Below are 15898 nucleotides of genomic sequence, written 5' to 3'. Positions count from 1 at the left end.
AGAAAAGAGAATGATCACCTACTTAAGAAAAAATTCAGCGCTGATTTCTGCCCTAAGTCGGACTGAAATAATGCATCCGATAGGCCAACTGTCTTCCCGGCCGCCCTGTTGGCCTTCATTCCCAACCGATGGTATCGTGAGTTTACCGTGACCATCTTGTATAAGCCAGAGAGGTACAGCGTGGCGTGGCCGGCAACGTGTCGAGACCTTCTCCATACTTCATCGGTGCGGCAAAACGTAAAAGAAGCTGCGCATGCTCGTCCAAACGTACGCACAAAGTACAGCAGCACAATTTCTAGATCGTTGATCTCTCCGAGCGCGACGGAACGCCCCCCGTAACCAGCAAAATTAGCAGGAAGACTGAGCCAAGAGAGAGGAGGACGGTTAGGGCCCTTGGCAACAGTTTGCGCATGGCCCGCATCTCGCGCGCGGTTAATTCCTGTGGAGACTAAGTGAATTGCACACAGCACACATCCCTCGATCGTTACTCCGCAACGGTCTATCCCTTCATCGCACGCACCTATTGGGCTCCATTACTTCTTTTTCGGGTAATTTTGTTTTAGAGTTTATGGAGGGTTTATGAATGTATTTCCACCGAATGAGACGGATCACGACCCAGATTTTCACCATGCTCTCCAGCGGCCGAACATTGGTTCTGTGCGCCTCGTATCGATGCTCACCTTCGCGCTACAAGTTTGACAATAGTTGGTGAATGAAGTAGACAATTTTACTGCAATTTACACTAGCAGACCTTGTCCTCTGTGAAAGAAAATCTATGCGACGGTGCTTTCACCCGCTCCAGCGACGCATTTACACTGGCCGCTGGCCGGCTCAATGCCGACGACGTAGCGAAGCCTTTCGCTTAATGCTTCGAAGTTGCAATCAATCGCCATCGAGGAAGCGACCCCCGACAATGACAACTTTATTATGTTACATCTGGTAGTGTTTTTCGTAGCTCTTCGCAATCCGGCATTGAAGCTAAGTATCCGCAACAACCACGGCCCATACATATAGGAGAAACACGTGAGACCTATCAGCACAACAACAGACATATATTGCGGGATTCTTACACCACCTGTCTCCAGGGCCGCGAGACAACAAACGCTTACGATTTGTGAAAATGTGCAAGACAAGTTTCCTTCAGGCATTTTTTTTCTGAAAGAAGGCCCCTTTTTTCGTTCACAGAATTCTTTTTTAGCTCGTTGTACGCAGCTCCCAGTTCTACTGAAAGCGCTTTGACTGGAGGCCAGTTTTGAAGCGCGACAATCATACTAATCTCTAAAAAAATCACAGCTAACCACGAGGTAAATCTAACCACGAGGTAAATGATGATGAATGGGGCAAAGCGTCTATCCATATATCTGTCTGTCTGTCTGTCTGTCTGTCTGTCTGTCTGTCTGTCTGTCTGTCTGTCTGTCTGTCTGTCTGTCTGTTTGTCCATCTGTCCAGTTACGCCAGGTTAGAATAAGACAGGGTTCGCCCCTAAAAAGCATCTTTGGTGCTCGCATACCTTCACGATTCATGATACCGAAAGCGTGATTCGGTGGAGAGGTGAAATTAACCGAAGCAGCTAAGCATGCAGTGACATGATAAAAAGCTTTCTGTAGTAAAAATCACGTGATAAAAAGATCTCCACGATGAAAAACTAGACTTTGTCATTATTTGGTTACTTCTCTCATAAGTGGATGTAAAACTATTTTATGTACCGTTTTTACTTTAACGCGAGGTAGTTTTGAACGGTCATTATGTACAAAAACTCTACTCTCAGATAGATTTTGCTCACAGTGCAGAGGCGGGTTATACGCGGAAGTTGAAGCATTTACCTAGGAGAGTTAATTACGTTAGCTAACTGCGTGCCGTCACCAAGACCACGCCAGAGAACATTTGGACCCGTTGTCGGCCGCTTCAATAGAGAAGCCATTCAGCGAAAGGGAAGGCCATGAGCAATCCCTATATCAGGCCACTCGTCTAGGTTCTCTGCACGGCACAACTTTTATGGTTGCTTACGTGCGTGCAGAAGGGTTTGTAACGGTAGACTGAAAGAAACATAAAATGAGGTCTGTTTTAGGACCTCTCTGCTATTCGTCAGAAAACTATAGATAGCTCTCGTACGTTTTTGTTTTCTTGCTTTTTAGGTAAATAAATGCGTTGCTGTACAGTTGAACGTCGATATAACTACGCTCTGTGCAGCCAAAAAGTCCCGAGTTTTGTTAGGTTAGGATTCTCAAGTTTGAGCCACACAAATGAAGATTGCAACACTCGGAACATATGGCATATTGAAGACAGCATAACCTGGAAAAGAGCAAATAAACTTTGTAAATAATAGCACTATAAAGAGCACAAAAAGACACCTTGGAAAGTAGTTAATTCGTCATGATTCATGCCTTTATATTTATATCGTGATTACTACACAGCACCTAAAGACTACAAATAAGTTCACGCAGACCTTCCTTGGCTCCATTGCCTGCGTGTGCCATTATGTTGCTTCTAACAGAGAAAACGCACCCTTAATCAATTTCTAGTCTTCGTTCCGTTTTTGTTTTGTAAAAACGTTAATGAAATTTGAGATTTTGCTAATTGAATATTTTTGTTTATTCTTCTAATTTCGGGCCATCATAGCGGAACGTTGGATAATAGCTTGGTAGGAGCTTCAATATATCACTCTTGTTTAGTACAAAGGAAGAGGTGAAAATTTCAAAAAAATAAACAAAGCGTGCTCGTATTAAAAAAAAAAACAACTTCAGTGGTGCACTCGATGCGTTTTTTGGCAAGATATTACTTTTTATTGGGCAAAGTTGAAAGTACGAGCATAAAATTAGCTTAATTCGGACGCATCTACATTGAAAAAAACCACTCGCTCGCAATAAGCATGGGAAATGTCTTGTAATTGCGCCGACTTGAGCGCCGCAGTGACATAAGCGAAAATAGCATCACTGGCGAGGGCTTACATGATAAGCTTATGGTAGCCAGAGCTACATATAGGAGTCAAGAGGTTGCAGCTGACAACACGAATGACGACGGGTGCTCTAGTCAGTTCCAGTAAATTGCGAGGAAAACAGAGCTCCAAAGCTTCTGGTGGTGTTATTGCAGAAATAGAGCGGTTCTTCCTTCACTGGCATGACTAGCGCTTGCAGCTTCCCCTGTCAGTTGAGACTGCCTATTGACCTTTTCATTGTCATTTGCGCGCCGTTAGAGAAACGAGAGCCTTATGCACAGAATCGCGTGATTCTCTGCTCTGCCTTAGCCCTGGATACCAAACGGGTGTGCCTGAATTCGGAATACTTGTCGTTGAATGTGAAAGACTCAGTCGCCGTCGGTGGCAGATTGTCGTTTCGTGTACTTTACTTTATTCACGTTTATATCACTTACACTACATTGCACGTGAAACTACCGTTTAAGTCCCTTATAGTTTCCTTGGCCAAATTCACTGCTGGTTTCTATCAGTATTGTCTGTGTTGATTGGCCGCAGGTGCATTCATGCGTTTATGATGCGTTAACGTCGCAAAACCACACCATGTGATTATGAGAGACGTCGTAGCGGAGGGCTCCGGAAATTTCGATTACCTGGGGTTGTTTAACATGCACCTAAATTTGAGCGCATGGGCTTAGAGCTATTCCGCCTCCATCAAAAATGCGGCCACCACAGCCGCGATTTGATCCCGCGACCTGAAGGCCAGCAGCAGAGTATGTTAGCCAGTAGACTACTTGGGTGGGGCGTGAATGCGTGCGTTCTTGTGTGTTAGTGTGTGTGCGTGTGTGTGCACGGGCGTCTGAAAGAGCGCAGTGCACTTTTCACTTCGGCAAACGCTTCGATTAGGCACGTACGCAAAGCTTGTCTATTCTTTTTCTGTTCTAGCCTTAGTTATTCAAGGAGAAATTGTATGCGTTGAATAATAAGCATGGGCACAATGCTAGTTAGAGTTAGCAGGCAATTGTGCCTTCCCCGCCACAGTATCTAGTGACTAAGGTACTCGGCTGCTGACCCGCAGGTCGCGGGATCAAATCCCGGCTGCGGCGGCTGTTTTACGCTGGCGCGGAAATGTTGTAGGCCCGTGTGCTCAGATTAGGGTCCACGTTAAAGAACCCCTGGTGGTTGAAATTTCCGGAGCCCTCTACTACGGCGTCGCTCATAATCATATGGTGGCTTTAGTACGTTAAATCCTAAAAATCACTCATCAATGACAATGATGTTAAAGAATGTACGCGGACTGTTATTAATAGTAACTGCACTAAAAACACGAAGAAAAGTGGGAAAGATAACTCACCTTTTTGACCCCCTTTTTCTATTCACATTCAAACTTTCTCGCTTGTAATAATATCTCTTGTACGTTCCTTAGCATCATTGTCTGTTAGTTTCCAATATTAATATGTCTAGCAAAACAAGCGAGTCCTAAATATACACTTCTTTCCCTCAAATAGGGACACAGTAAGAGAAACATAGGCATTAAAGAAATTTAGCCTTTTTGTTTGTACTTGCATTTGTTCTCATGTTTGTTTTCAAACTTTCTACAGAGTTTTTGTCACTCTTCATTATATACCCATAAAAGAACATGAGCATTGAAAGCTGGCTGATGCACGAAACTACGACCGTCGGAAGAAGGTAAAAGAACTTTTCACCCACTTTTCTTTCTATATATATATATATATGTATATAACGGAACGCTTCACGTTTCTTCTACCTTCCTAGTGTACTTATAAATTAGTGCTCATAAGTTTTTTTGAATTAGGAACAAATTTCCCATCTACAATTTTGTTCAGCCTAAGAGGCTCAGCCCCTCGACCATTCCCAGGATTTGACGATATCTTTTCGTATTGGCATCCCACGGCGGTGTACAACGATGGCCTGCCATAACTGAACAAGAAATAGGTGAAAAGAAGACATATCATCTCAAAGATAGCTAGTTTTCAAAAATGATTCCGCGTTCAATACAGGAGAGGCCTATTCAAACATTTTGGTAAATTTTCAGAGTCACGCGGCGGAGTATGTGATTTCCCGCTACAATTGAGCACCGCATATCGGAAATGAATGGGGCCCCGTTGTATAATATTAAGCACTCTAGGATGCTCCTTGATTTTTAGCCCTACACTGTAATTTGAACGAAATTTTTCTTGAAGTCTTAGATCTATGTAGCCGGGAGTCGTTTTCGATTCCTACCATTTTTTGTTCGCTATAAGTATTTTTTGCCTACTTTCCTTTCATTTGCATGAGGTCCCATCTGTGGGCCACGACTTTCTCTGACAAGAGATAGATGGCGCTCGTGTACATGACCCCAAATCCTGGTCTTGATTTTTTTGCACTTAATGCAGCAGGAAACCGTAAAATGAAATTATGGTGCAGCTTGTGCTGTATGCCTTTTTGTGTTGCAGGCAATGGTTTGTTTTCATTCAATGTTCAGCGTGGTGCGCTGGCATTTTATCTGCTCACAAGGTATGCAGGCGTGACTGCAAATAACACCTGTTCTAAATTTTAACACGATGGCATAAAGAGCTTGTTTTGCAGAAAGTATGGTGTCGGCCTCGGATCGCAAGTGGTTGCTTCTGAACAAAAATTATCGTCGTTCACGACTGGTAAATAAAGAAAAATGCGAATAAAGGAAAATATAATAGCCATCGCGTCGGGTGATAATCAAAACAAGGCATTCTGCAGGGCATACAGGTGTTCTACCACAGAGCCATGCCCACACTTGGAAGTCCTTCGGAAAAGAAAACAACCCTATGCGGCGGGAATTTCTCCTTGATGCATGTAATACAACGTAAAAGAAGCTCAGAATCGCGCTACACATCGAAGCATGGTCATCGTGTGACAAGCAACTTCTTTAGAGATACAATGCTATCCTTAATCGTCACCACGCAGTGCAAAGTGCACAGGAATATTTAATTATATTAGCAACAAAAGCATCACGAAAGTAATTAGCTGCGTAGGTTCACGCGCACCTCTCCACTACACTTGCAATAATCCTTGTAGAACAGTTGTTATCGACTATTGTTATGTGCAAAGGCGTTCATTTTCTTGCGAACATCTTTGAAGCATCCACCTTGAGCTGGAATCAAGGGTTAGCAATTGAGGAGGTGATGCGCATGCGGCCCATAGAATATCCTGTTGTACTCTTGACGACGAATCTCAAGTGTCCTCAAATTTAGTTGGGGAATTCAACCAGAGCACCACACGGTTTCCTTTCTTTCCGACTTTGCGAACGCCACAGAATTTTGTTGCAATAGATTTGTTTCAACAGTGGTGCAATCATACTCATACATATTATTTGCTGAATATTTTCAATCACTATTTTCTGAAAATTAACGAAGGTCATTAAAAACACAATTTGGTGCAACAAATTTTTCACTGTTTACTTTTTGATGATTTATTGTCTGATATAAACTTTGGTTTTTTACGCACACCCGACTCACACGTCAACAGTGTGCTTTTAGTGTTTTACTAGACCCGCTATTGTGGTCTAACGGAAAAGACATTCCGCTGCTGGCTCACCTGTCACGGGATTGGATCCCGGCCACGGCGGCCGCATTCTTGATGGGAGCGAGAATTCTTGTTTGACACACACACACACACACACACACACACACACACACACACACACACACACACACATATATATATATATAAATATATATATATATATATATATATATATATATATATATATATATATATATATATATATATTGGAAACAAGTGTATGTTTAAGGGCTCGTTTTTCGTGTTTACACAATACACAATATTATTGATATCAAAGCATCACGAAAGTAATGAGCTGCGTAGGTTCACGCGAACCTCTCCACTACACTTGCAATAAGCCTTCTAGAATAGTTGTTATCGACTGTTGTTATATATATATATATATATATATATATATATATATATATATATATATATATATATATATATATATATATATATATATATATATATATATATATATATATATATATATATATATATATTGCCGTTTGACGAGATGTATATATAGTTTGCAGTTTGACAGTGTGTTTCAAAGAATATATTATTGAAAATACGTTACAATAAAAGGCATACAGTATACAGAAGTAGGTCTCACAGCCAAGAGAGTGTATCGTTACCTACTGTACAAAAATAATGTGTTAATGAACGCTTAACAGTATCATCACCAGCCTGACTACATACACTGCAAGACAAAGGCCTGTCCACGTGCCACCACTTAACTCGGTCCTGTGCTTCTTGCGGCCACTTTCTACCGAACAAACTTAATCTTATCTGCCCACCTAACTTTGTGTCTCCCTCTAACCTGCTTGCCTTCTCTGGGAATGTGGTAAACCAGCGGTTATCCTGCCTACGCGATACATGTCCTGCCCATGTCCGTTTCCTCCTCTTGACTTCAACTATGGTATCCTTAACCCCGGTTCGTTCCGTGATCCACTGTTCCTCTTCTTCTCTGTTAAAGTTACATTTGTCACTTTCTATCCCATCACTCGTTGCGGCGTCCTCAATTTGAGCTGAACCCTCTTTGTAAGTCTCTAGGTTTGTGCTCCGTAGCTAAGTATCAGTCAGATGCAGCTCTTTATCTTCCTCGTGAGGGACAGTTGTAATCTACGAGTCATAATTTGAGAGTACTTGCCAAATCTGCTCCACTTCATTCTTATTCTTCTAATTACTTAGATCTCGTCGTTCAAATTCGTGGTCATTACCTATCTTAGGTAGACGTACTCTTTTACTAGTTCAAGTGCACTATTACCAATCTCGGAGCACGGTTCTCTTCGAGGTTGTTGTGCATTACTTTCCTTTTCTGCATATTAACTTTGAGACCTACCTTTCTGCTCTCCTTGTCTAACTTCGCAGTCATGAGTTGCAATTCGTCCCCTCAGTTACTCAGGAATGCGATGTCATCGGCCAAGCGCACGTTCCTAAGGTACTGTACATAAAATTTTATCTCTATCCCTTCCCATTCTAGGCATCTGAAAACCTCCTGCAAGCAAGCGGTCAATGGCATTGGGGAGATTGTATCCCCTTGTCTTACATATTTCTTTGTTGGTATTATATTGTTTTCTTTATCAATCACTACAGTAGCAGTTGATTCCCTGCATACTTCTTTGACGCACTGATTCCACAGTGCCTGCATGCATGCTCATATTTCTGCTAAATCAAACGCCTTCTCGTATTCTACGAATGCTATGTATAAAGGTTGGCTCTATTCTGAGCATTTCTCTACTACCTGATTGGTAGTATGAACGTCGTCCATTGTGCCCCGCCACGATGGTCTAGTAGCTAAGGTACTCGGCTGCTGAACTGCCGTTCGCGGGATGAAATCCCGGCTGTGGCGGCTGCATTTCCCAGTAGTGAGCTCTGGGAAACACCCTGATTTATTGTTTTAGCAGATGAAAATGATCCTGCTATGTATACAATATGTTGTCCATTAGTTAGGTAACTGTTTAAAGATTTGAGGGATGGAGCTGTGATACCGTAAGCGTCTAGCATATTGGAAAAATTGAGATGTGCAATGCTGTCGAATGCTTTGGTAAAATCCAAAACAAACTTACCGTAAAATGCACCCTCAGTTAATAGAGTGTTTAATGTCGTCAGAAAGAGTAACGAGAGCAAGGTTTATTGAACTTTCAGGAAGAAAGCCAAATTGACAAGACTTGAAATGCAATGAATTTACTCAGATACTTGTTAGGCCGAACTATCAATCATTTTTGATGACTCTACTGAGGGAAGAAAGAATACAGATCGGACGATAATCAGAGACACAATGTTTATCACCTTATTGAAATAGCGAAAGTACAGGAGTCATTCTTAGAAACGTAGAAAAATTGCCATGTTTGAACCCAAGATTTACATTTTCAGCGAGTGTATTACAAATGACATCTACTGCAAGTTTTAGATGGCGTGCTGAGATGTTACCTATGCCAGGGCTGGTCTCCATAAGAGTTTCGATTGCGGTCGATAAATCATCAGGGCTCAAGGGAAAAAAGAAAAAAAGAAGGCTTATAATGCTGTAGGAAACAGTGATACTTTCTTTGTTTCTAACTAAAAATTTCAAAAGAGTAATTACTAATGCATCAGCAACACTTTCAGGGTTAATATATGTAATGCCGTGATACGTTACTTTTAGCAATGATGAGCTATATGATGATCGATTTTGATAATCATTTACCAGTTGCCATTGGCTTTTAGATTTGTTATTCTCTCTAGATGATTGTTCATCATACTACTTTTTTAACATTCTTCAAAGGACATGAAATAACATTGGAATATTTTCGTACCGTGAAGCTAAAGCAGCGTTAAATGGCTGTCTGTTTAGATTTCGGTAAAGGTTATCTTTTTTGCGCATACTTTTCCGCAGTCTTTGGGAAAGCTATGGGTTCTTAGAATATGTATACCTATTTCAGATTTATTTTTTACACTCTTCTACAGCTTTAAAGAAAAGGACTGAAAATAAGATGTAACACATTGCATATACATTGTAAAACGACGTAACATTTGACCAATCAATAGTACCCATAGCAGTGAAGAACGATTCTTGGTTTGATATGGAAGTAACATGCGAAGGTGTGTCAAATGGTTTCAGGACACTAAATGCCAGAAAAGCAGAATAATAATCAGTGATATTCACATCAATCACTCTTGCAGAGGGAGATGGTGAAAATTTACAGATGGAATGATCAAGCACCACTATAGACGGTACATCTAGTAAAAATAAGACACTCAAGACCACGACCCCTGAAACAATCGAAATAATCCATACTTGAACAATGCTCAGACTTAAGCAAAATAATATTCATATTTCCTACCAAATAACGCGCTTGTTTTCAGATGACAGCTGATGTAAATTGGTGTCAAGGCAAGAAGTGAAATCCTTCACGCTCGAACAAGAGAAACGGTAAATACACCTAAGATTGATGTTCTGATTATCATTTAGAAAATAATCATCAAATTCAATTCACATAGATTCACAAAGCAGGATGCCTAAAGAAAGGTCTTGCCTGGTGTAAGAAAAATCTGAGGCGAGAAAGACAGCTGAGCCACCATAGCTACCTGAATGATGGTGGCAGTACTCAGCTTCGTAGGGTGACGGCCCACGTAGTTTCCCGTCATAAGTGCAAAACAAAGTTTCAAAGACGCAATTTATGGACAAATAATGCGCTAGTGAAGCTATAAAATCGTAAATATTACCGAAATTTTCGTGGAGACAACGCGCGTTGCAATAAATCAGCGAACGATTACTAACAGATAGCACACGTTTACCCTCTCAGGAGATAGTTGCGCAATGCTGATTAAGTGAAAGAGAAAAGAATGTACCAAGAACAACAACATAAAAAATAGAACTCAGTGGTAATGAAAAGATGCTGAGGTCACTGTCTTTCATAATTTGATAAACCCTGCGAACGGCAGACTTCTGTGCTTTGATCTGACAATTGTCGGTCCACAAAAATTGCCATTTACGCGTTTTTGTCCAGTGTCAGGGCCTTAGCAAACAATCTTTTGTTTTCGGGAGACAGGTGATCATTGACATGAATGCCTTACTTGAGCTACCGGCACCGGAGAAGCCATTATCAGAAGTGTTTGGACGGCCCTTACGCGTTTTACGCACCAAGTTGTTTTTCATGTCACAACAGCAAAATCACGCTACAATATTTTTTCTCAGATTTTGTTGAGAGCGCGTTGAAGAGTGCGGTGAAGAGCGCGGTGTCAAAGACGGCAGGTAGTAAGCGAACACTGAATACCTTCGCAAATATTCGTCATAATGGTTGTACAGTCCTCACCCTGAGTGACCGGTACGCCCTTGACTTCAACATTATTCAGGCTAGAATATTGCTCTAGGTCCACCACTCTTCTTGTTAGCGCCTCAATTTTAGCAACTAGTTCCTTGTTTGCTCGCGCCAATTAATTCTGTTTTGCTTTGATAGACTCAGATGTGTCACACAGAAACTGAATACTTTCACTGAGTGACGCTTCTTCCCCAAGTCTTTTCTTTGCTAGCCTCTCAATTTTATCTGTTAAACCATACGCGAGAGTTTCAAGTTTAGAGTGAAACAAACACATAAGTGCTTCAATATTTTTGCCAACTCTATATTAGACGGCATGGTAGCGAGTACACTTACAGTAAACAAATGCATACACGGATATAAACACGTATTTATTAGGCAGCAGTTGCGGTAATAGACAACATGCTAGCACTTGTAGGAAACAAACGCACCAACCTGCTGAGTAAGCAGGAAGCAAATCTTTTATTATTACTGGTGGGATGGCATCTGTGTTACTGCTAGTTTTCATGTTATGGTTGTGTTTGTCCAGGCTACGGCACAGATCTTTGTATATCTCTTCCACTATATTAACTATACTATCCATGTTAATGGTTACTTTGCCTTCCGTGTTCCTTAGTGCATACATGGCATTTTTTACTATCCCAAGTTTTGCCTTCACTGCTTTGATGATTGCTCAGTTCTTCTGAGCTTGTTGAATTCTCTTCGTGTTATAAATTCTTACATCGGATACCTTACGCTGGTTCTTCAGCTTCGAAAGCTCTGCCAATTCTATTTGGTCTGTAGTATTTGACGCTTTCATGATTTGACGTTGTCAACCGTACGTCCAACTTTCACTGAACGCTCCGTATCCGTACTCGTCAGATTATCATTCATTGCGTCAACGCTAAGGATGGTTACTGAAGCTGATTTTCTGACATTGTCATTTCTCTTCTTGTTGCTTCCATGGAATATTGTTCGGCGCGCAAGCTCACGCTTGACTTCTTGATGCTTCATTCTATTCTTCAAACTGCCGATAATATCTTCATATAATAGGGCACTACTCTTTGGAATTAGTCTGCGGCTGTTTACACTCTTATAATTGACTTCGCTTGCGCAATTGCCGCTTTCAAACTCTCTTTTATGCTCTTGATAAGTCTAAGGCTTATGTTTAGAGAGTTTATGTCTTCTCCTTCATTCCTCTCTATTTCCGCCTCTGTGATGAGATTCGTTATCTGCATCCTCAAATCTTGTGTCGTCTGCGAAACGTTTTGAATCATGGTACACAAAATGTAGGCTTACATTCACGCTAAAACAATGTACTGTTCTTTGGGTGGTAGCTCGTGGCTCCAAGCTGCCGCTCCCGGTGGTACGTCTGCTGCCATGTATTCTTCAGCTGCAACTGAAGCTTTACAAGACCAGAAAGCTAGAGTCTCATGGGACTCTGGCTTCCTGGTGTTGTCAATGAGGGGAGGGTGGTCACGGCACCCTGTTGTGTATGAACTGACTGAAGAGCCACAGCTGTTAGAGCCGTTTATTTGGATGATTGGAATGCGAATAACATAGAGATCATATGTCTTGTTTCGTCTAATGCCTTGTCACTTTCTCTTTTGTCTTCCCGTTTCGACAGAGGTGGCAGTTGGTAGTCCTCGCACGTTTTATGTATGCTCATTTTTGCGCGTGCGTTTTTTTTAGTAGTGTGCAACAGGTTTCGGGCTGGTCGTCCTTCTTGGCTTGTTTTTTCCAATTTGTTGCTAAAGCATTCATTCCTCGCCCTCACGGCAAAAGAATGCAGAAAAACACTGAACTGCCTTCGTGAAGGCCAGTTTCGCTTTCATGTTATACCAATTCTTTGAAGAAGGATCAACTACATTTTTTTCATTGAAGGGTTGCTGTCACACTTTTTTATGATGACTGTTTCAATTTCTTGCATATATTCAGGCTTCCTTTTATTATAATTTGCTTTTTTAATAGTCCAAACACTATTTCTAGTGGGCGCGAATTAACAATACCACTGCAGCTATATTACTCTAGTCGTCAACCTCTCGATGATTTATTTACTAAATGTATATGTTGTCGTGTTAGGGGCGTATTGCATTGTTTGCAATCTTTGTATTTGTATTGACATTATTTTTTAAAGGGCCTCAGCCACCTCCAAAAATACGCAATAGAAACGACGAAAACAAAATGTTTTTTGAAATAAAAAAAGCTCGACGATTATAACGTTGATGTAATGTGTGATTTAACGTCCTAAAACCACGTTATGATTATGAGACATGCCGTCGTGGAGGGCACCGGAAATTTCGACTACCTGGGATTTTTTATTGTGCACTTAAATCTGACCACACGGGCCTGCAGCATTTAAGCCTCCATCGGAAACGCAGCCGTCACAGCAGGGATTCAATCCCGCGACCGGCGGGTCGGCATCCGAGTACCTTAGCTACTAGACCATCGTGGCGGGGCACGAATATAACGTTAAACTACCCCTCGTTGCTTCCTTCCGAAATGATGGTTTGATGTATATGACTGGTCAAAACAGTCTTGGTCATGCAAACAGCACTAGCTTGTTACACCAGGCAACAAATTACGCAAAAATGATCCATCGCGTAATGACCACTTATGTACATTCGCGTAAAAAATTTAAAAGAACTATTCTTATTGTGACGTATCATTTGCCACTGGTTCTTCAACAGTTACAATTTTTTATCAGCCACAGAATCGCCTACTTGTTATTCTGTCAAATGTGGTTTTTATTACAGCACATGTATATTAAATAGCGCAATAATGTGCTGAAAATTGGGTAGAACTTGTGGAAATAGCCGCAGAACGCCTCCTTTTAAACGTAATTTATATAGACTAGCCGCCAATCTTATCAGCAGCGGCTATCTATAGCAGCTAACGGCATGCACTCATATAGGTGTAATGAATATTTTCAGACGCAGCATTACAGAGTTTAGTTGTCTGTGCGCGTATGCATCTCTGTGAGATCGTTCTTTACGACACAGAGAGATGAAGAAGCAGCGCTCCAACTGTTTGCTTTTTAGCTCTACCAGTTCTATTTTGAGATGTAAAAGTCAAGTTTCATGTAAACGCTGGCTTCTAATTAGGCCTTATTAGTTAAAAACACCATAGACCTGGACCTTCTTTCAGGTAATGTGGATCAAAAAGCGACGCAAGCTTAAAATCGGAGCTTCCCACTGGCTCAAGTACACTGTTTTACTCGTCGCCACATTGCAAGCTGCCATCATTGCTCCAAACTACAATAAGTAAGGCTGATCAGGGTAATCGGAGCTTAACGGGGAAAATGTTTTGGCGGTTTTAGTACAGTAAAAAAAGATTCGTCGCACTGGTTTCTTCACAAAAGCTTCAACATAGCAGCGGTGATGTCATTCCTTTTCGACTAAAAAATGTTTTTTTCTGAAGCAGCACGCGCTTTAACTGGTCCACAAGACATTTTCTCGTCCCCATCTATTACTGCATCAGCCATGCTCAATAGAATAAACGCATATGAACAAATGATAGTTATATTGCTCTGTTCAATAGTAGCTTTCCCTGCAATGGTACTAATAGGGCGGGAAAACGTCGCATAGGCGGCCCGCACAGCAAAAAGCCTACAAGAAAAATTGTCACAGCAAAGACGCTTGAATACATTGTAACATTCTCTCGTAACATTTTCATTAACTCGTAAAAATGTAACGTAGTCGTGGCTGTGGTGAATAAAAACTTCGCCTCAGCTGATGGTTTTTTCCAGCGTGCGTTCAACAGTGACCGCTGTCGAAGGTAGGTAGAGGGGGCTCTGCCACCCAAACTTTTCTTTGTGAGGCGTAAAGATGAACCCTATTGCACCCCCATCTAACACCCCAATGCCGTGTACTTAGATTTAGGGGCACGTTAAAGTACCCCAGGTGTTAGAAATTTCAGGAGGCCTCCACTACGGCGTTCTTCATAGTCATATGCTGGTTTAGAGGAATTAAACCCTTATTGAAAATAAATTTACTGTTCACGTTGGGGTCGCTGGCACTTCAGAGGGCACTCGTGACAAAGTGTCTGCCGTAGCTAGTACTTCGTAGGCACATATTTCACCACATACTGATAGCGCATCACTTTTATCCGCATTCGTTGTATGCGAGGTGACACAACCTCTAGGTCCTTGTTACCCAGAAGTGTAACCAGAAGAAGACGGTCTGTCTCTATTTCGGAGGTGAAGCCACAAAGAAACTTATCGTATCGTTAAACAACCCAAGTCACGGCGAGACATTCCTTCGCTGTCTTGCTATGGCGCCCTTCCGTGGAAGTGAGCGCTCTTGAAGCGTACGCAACGGCCCGTCGAGTACCTTCAGGCTGGTCCTGTAGGAGTATCGCTCCCGGCTATAGGAACTAGCATCCACAAATACTACTCAGGGGTAGCAAGAATCTTATTTTGACATGCACGTGTCGGAGCTCAGCAACAACTTCAGTCGTGACAAGGCAGCTTCTTGACTGTGACCCTAAGTCCAGGTGTTGTTCTCGTTCAAAAAGGAACAAATGGGCTCCGTGACATCAGATAAGTGAGGTATAACACATGCGACATGGTTGGCCATTGCAAGTAACCGTCGTACTGCACTGACATCGGCTGGCGGCGGCAGGTCCTTGACATCCTTAACCTTGTCTGGGTCTGGTGCTCCGACCAATACACTTGGAACTTCACTAAGGTGACCCGAAGCGTGCACTTCTTTTTGTTGGGGGCAACACCCTTTTCTTCCAAGCTGGCGAGGCCGGCATTCAGGCGTTCGTCCTGCTCATGCAAATCTTTGCCGAAGATTAGAATGTCGTCAATCTTGTTGATGACTCCAGGCAAGCGCTCGAGGATTCTTGACAATAACTGTTGGAAGTACTCAGGTGCCATGGCAATACCCAAAAGGGAGTCTCTTAAAACAATACTGACCAAACGCCATGATAAAAGTCGTGAGTTCTTGGCTGTCTGCACTCAGCTTCACCTGACAAAAGCTCGACCACGCATCTAACTTGGAGAACACCCGTGCTCGACCCAAAAGGCGAATAATGTGCTCCACTGTTGTCAATATAAAGCGCTGCCTTTTTATCAGTGCAATATGCTTCGTCAGGTCAACACAAATGCTGTAGTCATCAGATGATTTGAGCACGACTACGAGTCAGGATACCACTCTGT

This window comes from Rhipicephalus microplus, chromosome X (assembly GCF_043290135.1).
Source record: "Rhipicephalus microplus isolate Deutch F79 chromosome X, USDA_Rmic, whole genome shotgun sequence".
Classification (NCBI taxonomy): Eukaryota; Metazoa; Arthropoda; class Arachnida; order Ixodida; family Ixodidae; genus Rhipicephalus; species Rhipicephalus microplus.
Note: the sequence above shows the minus strand (reverse complement) of the source record.